Raw genomic sequence first — 8,387 nt, forward strand, 5'->3', positions numbered from 1 at the left:
TGTTCTTTAAAGGGCCATATAGTGAATATTTTGGCTTTGCGGGCCACATGTAGTCTCTATTGCATATTCTTCTTGTTTTTAGTTTGCAGACCTCTCCTCTGTCTGAATATCCCATATATATATATATATATTTTTTTTTTTTTTTTTCCACCCCACCGGGGAAGCTCCAGTTTCCTATTGTGTCAAAACTGAACTCAGATGCCACCTCCAGGAAAGCTGTTTAATCTTGCGCTACTCTGTCAACCACTGACTTTGTAGCAGTTATATTGAGTTATTTGCTTATGGTTGAGGTGTCCATTAGATCCTTTGATAGAGTCATACCAAAACCACAGTGTCTCATGAGCATCTTTGAGAGTCTGATCTCTTTATCAAGTCACTACAACTGACTCATTTCTTCCCCTGTGACAGAGCTGCTTGGTAGGGAGGGAGGCTGGCTTCCAGCTTTGTATCTGCAGTACCCAGTGCATAGAGAATTTGATAGTTGGATAGATACATTTGCTTTTGGTCTTAGCGCTGCATAGAATGTCCTTATTTTCTTCTAGTCTTTCTTTGTGTCTCAAATTAAAATGTTAGTAGTCTTCTGAAATTCCCTTTTCCATGCCCCCTATAGGAGTTCTTTGCCACTCAGGCTGTGATGTGAAAGTGCCTTGTTTGTGCCTTTCTTGTGGCACCTCTCACAGTTGTAATGGTTTTAGGGTTGGTTGTAGTTGTCTGTTTTATCCTTTGTGTCCTGCTCAGTTACAGTGTTATTTACTTAGCTGTGGATCCTTCATGCAGAGCCCCACCTGCCTTTCACACAGTAGATACTCAAGTATTAGAACTGTTACTTTACCCCAAACTAAGTAGTTTTTTAAAGTTTACTTTGTTTTTATATCATGCCCTTGAAATTGATCACTTATTCATCAGTGTAGGTAGAATAGTAATTTTTAAGTAGGTTTTTAACCCATGGCCGTGAGAACTAAATCTGATTTGTTCTTAAGTTATCTATATAACTGGAGGGAATATCAGTTATATAACTAACCAAAACCAGTGTGATAGCCGTGTATTTTTTGTTTTGCTATTTAAATTTAAGCTTCCTTTTTTTCGCTCCGATTATTTTAAAACCAAAATGTGTGTGTTTCCGTAAGGATCTGAAGTTTTCTAACTTGAGTAGTCATCCTTTCAGAAGAAATCTTGAGCCCGAGGAACTTCGGTAGAGTAAGGGAGGCCAGAGTTTTACAAAGCCAGGCATGGAATTGGTTTGGGCATATGGAGAGGCCTGGAAAACCAAGAGTGAGTCAAGCAGTTTCATTTATAAGTATACCAACTTCTGGAGGCAGAAATTTGAACTGCTTACTAGTACCTTTTTTTCTGGAAAACCCCCAAGGAAATTTTGAGATATTGAATACAATATGAGCATCTTTGGTGAAGATTGCATACTTTATTTCTTAACAATATTAACACCTTTGAGGTCTTTCGGTCAAAAGCCATACACTTTTTTTCTTGGGGTGGGTTTTCACTTTAATATAGGCAATAGAATAATATAGATAAATGAAAAATACATAGTTCATGATATACCAATTTATTCATTTATTAACATTGAGTGCCAAGTATGTGCCAGATACTGTTTTAGGTCCCAGGGATACACTGGTGAACAAAACAAAATTCCCTGCCCTATGGAGCTTAGTTTATGGGAGAAATAAGCAAAATGTATGTTAAATGGTGTTAAGTGCTGAGGAAGAAAACTAAATGTGGGAAAAGGATAATAGATGGTTGAAATTTGAGATAGACCAAGTAAGAACTTAGCAGTTGACATTTGAGTGTAGACTTGAAGGAAGCGAAGGAGGAGCTGTGAAGATACTTGAGAAAGAGCACTCCCAGTGGAAGGAACAACAAACGTGAAGGCCTGATGTGTTTGTGGAACGCTGAGGAGGCTGTGCATCTGGGGCAGAGAGAGCAAGGGATGGAGATTACTGATGGGTGAGACTAGGTCATGTAGAGCCTAGCAGGTAATACAAATGAGATGATGGTAGCCAAGGCCAGGGCTTGTCAAGGCTTAATATAAAACCTTGTTGTCCTCGTGCTGTCAACATTTTATTGCTTGTCATTCTTTTTAAAACCTTTCTAATTTTTATCAAATGTGCATATAGTCAAATCAAATTTACTTTATAAATCTAACAGAGATTGCAATGAAGTTTTATTCTGAATACCTGATGGTATCGATGTGAATGAATTTGAGTTATGGTATATGATTTAATGGATATATGGGAAGTCTCAGTCTCCACACGTACCTTATTTCTGCCTTTTTCTCCTTACACATTGTTACAGGTAATATCACATTTTAGTGTAATCTTTGTTTAGCAAAGGATTTCTTGTTCTAGAATATAGGTGTAGTTATAGCAGAGTAGATAGACAAAATTGGATTACGTAGAATGACTGATTGTGAACAGGTACTTAAATATGATAAGGATTTTATGTTTAGTAGAATTGTTAAAATCAGATCAGCAGGACATGTTTTTATGGGCCATCTGCCAAAACTAGAAGTAGCTTTGGTACCTGTTACTCCCTTAAACATGTATTTGCATTCCATCCCCTGTCAATATAAGGAGACAAAAATAAAATCAATTTTAGAGCTGAAATGAATCTTAAATATTGTCTAGTTCAAACCTTTGGTTTTATAAATGCAGAAAAATACAGATTTTTTTCCAGAGCACTCTCATATGCTTTTTTCTGCATAACACTTTTTTAAAAAAATATATATCAGTTTCAGGTGTACAACATTGTAATTTGGCTTCTGTATACTCTACAGTGTGATCACCCCCCAAAGTCTAGTTACCATCCATCATCCTACAATTGACCCCCTTCACTCCTTTCACTCACCCCCCAACTCCTTTCCCTGCTGGTAACCACTGATCTGTTCTCTGTATCTGTGAGTTTGTTTTTGTTTTGTTTGTTCATTTGTTTTGTTTTAGATTCCACATGAGTGAAATCCTAACAGTATTTGTCTTTCTCCTGCTGATTTATTTCACTTAGCATAATAACTTAAAGGTCCATCCATGTAGATACAATTGACAAGATTTCACTCTGTTTTATGGCTAAGTATTATTGCATCTTCTTGATCCTTTCATCCATCGAGGGACGCTTAGGTTGTTTCCATATCTTGGCTATTGTAAACAATGCTGCAGTGAACATAGGGGTGCATATATCTTTTCAAATTAGTGTTTTAATCATGCTTTGGATAAATACTCAGTGGTAGAATGGCTGGATTATATGGTAGTTCTAGTCTTAATTTTTTGAGGACTCTCCATATTGTTTTCCATAGTGGCTGCACCAATTTACAATCCCACCAACAGTATATGAGCATTCTCTTCTCTGCATCTGCTCCAACACTTGTTATTTCTTGTCTTTTTGATAATAGCCATTCTAATACGTGTGAGGTGATATCTCATTGTGGTTTTGATTTGCATTTCTCTAATAGTTAGTGATGTTGAACCTCTTTTCATGTGCCTGTTGGTCATCTGTATGTTTTCTTTGGAAAAATAGCTGTTCAGATCCTCTGCCCATTTTTTAATTGGGTTGTTTGTGTTTTGTTGTTGAGTTGTATGAATTCTTCGTATATTTTGGATATTAACCCCTTATCTGATATATGATTTGCAAATATTTTCTGTCGTTCAGTAGGTTATGTTTTGTTTTGACAATAGTTTCCTTTGCTGTGTAGAGATGTAGTCCCGTTTGTTTACTTTTGCTTTTGTTTCCCTTGCCTTTGGAGTCAGATCCAGAAAAACATTGCTAAGACCAGTATCAGGGAGCTTACTGCCTATGTTTTCTTCTAGATGTTTTATGGTTTCAGGTCTCACATGCAAACCTTGAATCAATTTTGAATTAATTTTTGTGTGTGGTATAAGATAGTGGTCTAGTTTCATTCTTTTGCATGTGGCTGATCAGTTTTCCCAATACCGTTTATTAAAGAGAGTGTTCTTTCTCCATTGTATGTTCTTGGCTCCTTTGTCATAAATTAATTGTCCATATATGTGTGGGTTTATTTCTGGGCTTTTACTTCTGTTCCATTGGTCTGTGTATTTGTTTTTGTCACATACTGTTTTGGTTATTATAGCTTTGTAGTGTAGGTTGAAATCAGGGAGCGTAACACCTCCAGCATTGTTCTTCTTTCTCAAGATTGCTTTGGCTATCCAGGGTCTTTTGTGGTTCCATACAAATTTTAGGATTATTTGTTCTAATTGAATAAAATATGCTGTTGGATAAGGATTGCATTGAATCTGTAAATTGCTGTGGGTAGAATGGACATTTTAACAGTGTTAATTAATTCTTCCTATCCGTAAGCATGGAATATCTATCTTTCCATTTATTTGTGTCTTCTTAAGTTTCTTTCATCAGTGTCTTATAGTTTTCAATGTACAGATCTTTCACCTTCTTGGTTAAATGTATTCCTAGGTATTTTATTCTTTTTGATGCAGTTGTAAATGGGATTGTTTTCTTGATTTTTCTTTCTGATAGTTTCTTATTAGTGTATAGAAACCCCACAGATTTCTGTATATTGATTTTTGTATCCTGCAACTTTACTGAATTCATTTATTAGTTCTAAGTTTTTTGGTGAAGCTGTTAGGGTTTTCTATGTATTGTATTATGTCATCTGCAAATAGTGACAGTTTACTTCTTCCTTTCCAATGTTGATGCCTTTTATTTCCTTTTCTTGCCTAGTTTTTGTGGTTAGGACTTCCAATACTATGTTGAATAAAAGTGGCAAGTGTGGGCATCCTTCTCTTGTTCCTGATTTTAGAGGAAACGCTTTCAGCTTTTTCCTGTTGAGTATGATGTTAGCTGTGGCTTTGTCATATGTGGCCTTTATTATGTTGAGGTATGTTCCCTCTGTACCCACTTTCTTGAGAGTTTTTATCATAAATGGATGTTGAATTTTATTGAATGCTTTTTCTGCATCTGTTGAGATGATCATATGATTTTTATCCTTCATTTTGTTAATGTAGTGTATCACCTTGATTGATTTGTGGATGTTGAACAATCCTTGCATCCCTGAAATAAATCCCACTTGATTGTGGTGTATGATCCTTTTAATGTATTGTTGAATTTGGTTTGCCAATACTTTGTTGAGGATTTTTGCATCTTATGTTCATCAAGGATATTGCCCTGTAATTTGCTTTTTTTTTTGTGGTGTCCTTGTCTGGTTTTGGTCTCAGAGTAATGCTGGCCTTATAAAATGTGCTTGGAAGCATTCTCTCCTCTTCAGTTTTTTGAAAGAGTTTGAGAAGGATAGGTATTAAATCTTCTTTGAATATTTGGAAGAATTCACTAGTGATCATAACAGTTCTTTAACGTAACTCACAGATAGTTGGTGATAGAATCCAACTTGCCTAAAACTTAAATTATTTAGCCTGATCTTCTGTTGACTTTCTGACTTGCCTCAAATATCAGGCAACTAAAAATTATAGCATTGGGCAGATACTGTGTATAATATATAAGATAGTGGTTCTCAAACTTAATGATGAATAACCCTCACCTGGGAAGGTTTTTTTTTTTTTTTTTTTTTTAATGTAGGCTTTCTCAGCTTCCCTCCTGAGATTTTGAGTCAGTATGTTTGGGATAGGGTCCAGTAAATCTGTGTTTGTAATGACCTGGTGATTTTGAAGTATGTGACCTGCAGCACTGCCCTTAAAAAGCACTGGTTTCAAGGAGTAAAGGAGAGAATAAAGAAGTGATGTTAGCACAAATCATCTCTAATGTCTTATTTCCAATAAATTTTAGAAAAAAGTATAAAGCTACTTGGGGGCTTGTTCCTTTGAAGAATTTGTTTTCCTCTTATATGGATGTAAAGGCAGAGGACAGATGCTCAATTATTGTGTTTGTGTTTCCATCAGTGGAACCTTAGGGTCGTTATGATGAAGTCATTGAATCCATATAACTGTGTGGTACTGCACATGATGAAAGAAATCTGTTTCAGTCAAACAAATTGAGACTGTTTGGACAAGATGCTAGTTTATCACTGCTGAGATATTATTAAAATTGAGCAGAGAATACTAGAATACTCAATATTCATGGAGAGCCATAGTATATTACTGATTCATAATGAGGCACTATTTCTTCTTTAGCAACTGGAATATTCTCAGATGTTGCCTGTCTGATTACACATAGGTGCTAAGTGAATATTAAAAATTTTGGTGCTGGTTGAGTAGGTCGAGTAGAATGTGTTAGGGTACATCCTGTGGAGATGGTTTTTACTAGGTAGTTGTATAGTTACCTCAGTAACTAACCGGCAAGAATATGGTTCTAATTGAAAAGAAACCACTTGTCTTTAAAAGCAGCATGTCCTGCTAAGAGAAAGTTCATGCTTGACTAGTTTATTCCAGGTCTTTGACTGTCAGTATAAAGCAAATTCATTATAAAAAGATGGATAATAGTCTATGTTGATGGAATGTAGGCAGTTGAAAAGAAAATTTTTAGCAATTAATCCACACCTTGGAAGGCTAAAGAACAGGAAGCCACAGAAATCATGTTTTAAAAAAAAGTAATTGCAAGTAAATTTGCAAATATAATCTAGCTAAAAAAAATTATATGGAGGTTATTTCTTCCAAGCTATCTTGTTACTATTAAAATTTTTGTGCCATGTTACAGATGAGAAAAAAGGGGTTGAATTTTCTGGGGTTCTGATTCAATTATGGGAATTTGATGTGAAGAGAATTTTTGTAAAGGAGCATGCACAAAGAGAACAGGAATATGACGTATGACATCTGTAAATTTATTACTAAATTTATAGAGGAACTTAGTGGGGTATACCTCTTAAAACAAATGGTTTTTAATAATTTGATGTTTTAACCGAGGGACTTAGTTATAGCTTTGTGGGTATACTATTTGTAGTCCCATTACTGATTTTTATCACTCCATGGTGATAACCTATAAAGATTGACTTCTTATATTTGATTTTAAAACTATTAAGAATGGAAAAGGTTCAGTAAGCCAAATACCTTAGAAATAGCGTGAGCTATTTGCTAGGTTTAGGTTATACATGCATAAATTTATATATAGATGTACGTACTTACCCTTGACACAGTAAGTACCTAAAAACTGTATGTAAATGGATTACTTTTGAATGTAAGCAGTTTAAATAAAACCTATGGTGAGTCCTTTTATTGTTAAAAGTCAGTCAACACTAACTTAACCTGTTTTGTAAATTTGATTCTAATATTATATTGGGCTTTTCAAAGTGAAACTTGTATATGCATATGGAATATGAGCATGCATATATGTACAAAAGCCCTTTAGAAGAAGTTCAGCTTTTTTTTTTTTTTTTATGAACACCAAAACTCACTCTGCCTGTGAAATGTTTTTGCTCAAGTTTGCATCATTGACTCTCAGATTTACACCTTACGTTTGTTTACACTACCAGGACTATCGATGCATGTAGATTTTTGTCAGCTCCTTCCTTCCCCCTCAATAAATGAGTTAACTTTAAAAAAATTGTGACCATTTCTATGAAATAAATGTTCATAAAACAAATCAGCATATGCAGCTTATACAGAAATAAAATTATTCCCCTCACACAAGGAATTTCTATTTTGTAAAAATGTAGCTTGTATTTCAGAGTGTAATAAAATCTGGTGTAAGAAACAAACTGTTGAGTGGGTTAAGTGATTATTCTGAATGTATTTACTTTTTTAGTGCCAGTTTTTTGAGGAGGTGGTGGAAGGGGAGGTGTAAGGATGAGGTTAACAAGTTTTTAAAATTGCAGTGGAAGTTTGTGGGCATATTTCAATGAGATATGTTAATGTAACAGAAAGAACACTTAATACATATTGAAACCCAGCAATACCATATCTTCATTTTCTGTGTACTGACACAAAGGCAACTATTATGTCTGAGACTACAGTAGTAGCCCTTCCAATCTGAGTCAAACTAGGACCTTGAAAATTAACCTATGATGTCCATAAGGATTGGTTTACAACACCAAGAATTAAATGAATTTCTATAACATAATAAAATATCAAATATGTTTGTGCATGTCTATACACAGTCAAGATTCAGCACAGCAAATTGGGCTGCATTTGCAGCTTTTGCATTGGCCTGGCTAAAGGTAATCTGGGGATTAGTTCCAATTTGTGAGAAGTTTTTATTCTGCAGTGTCCTCTCTTCCTTTTATACTAAATGTTTTTCCTTTGTATACTTGATTCTCCTCTTTCAAAGTAGACTTTTCGTTTTCTTCCTTGAACACAATTTGAGTCTCTTCTATCATTCCTACCCTTAATTCAACCTTGAGTTTCCCCTCTGCCCTTAAAGCATATTTTTTTTCTGTTGACTTCCTTGGGTATTTAGTGACTTTTCCTAACACAGTATAATTTCATTATCTGTTATGAAGTAAAATTTCCACCTCCTATATTTTA

The sequence above is a fragment of the Diceros bicornis genome, chromosome 9 (assembly GCF_020826845.1).
Source record: "Diceros bicornis minor isolate mBicDic1 chromosome 9, mDicBic1.mat.cur, whole genome shotgun sequence".
Taxonomy (NCBI): domain Eukaryota; kingdom Metazoa; phylum Chordata; class Mammalia; order Perissodactyla; family Rhinocerotidae; genus Diceros; species Diceros bicornis.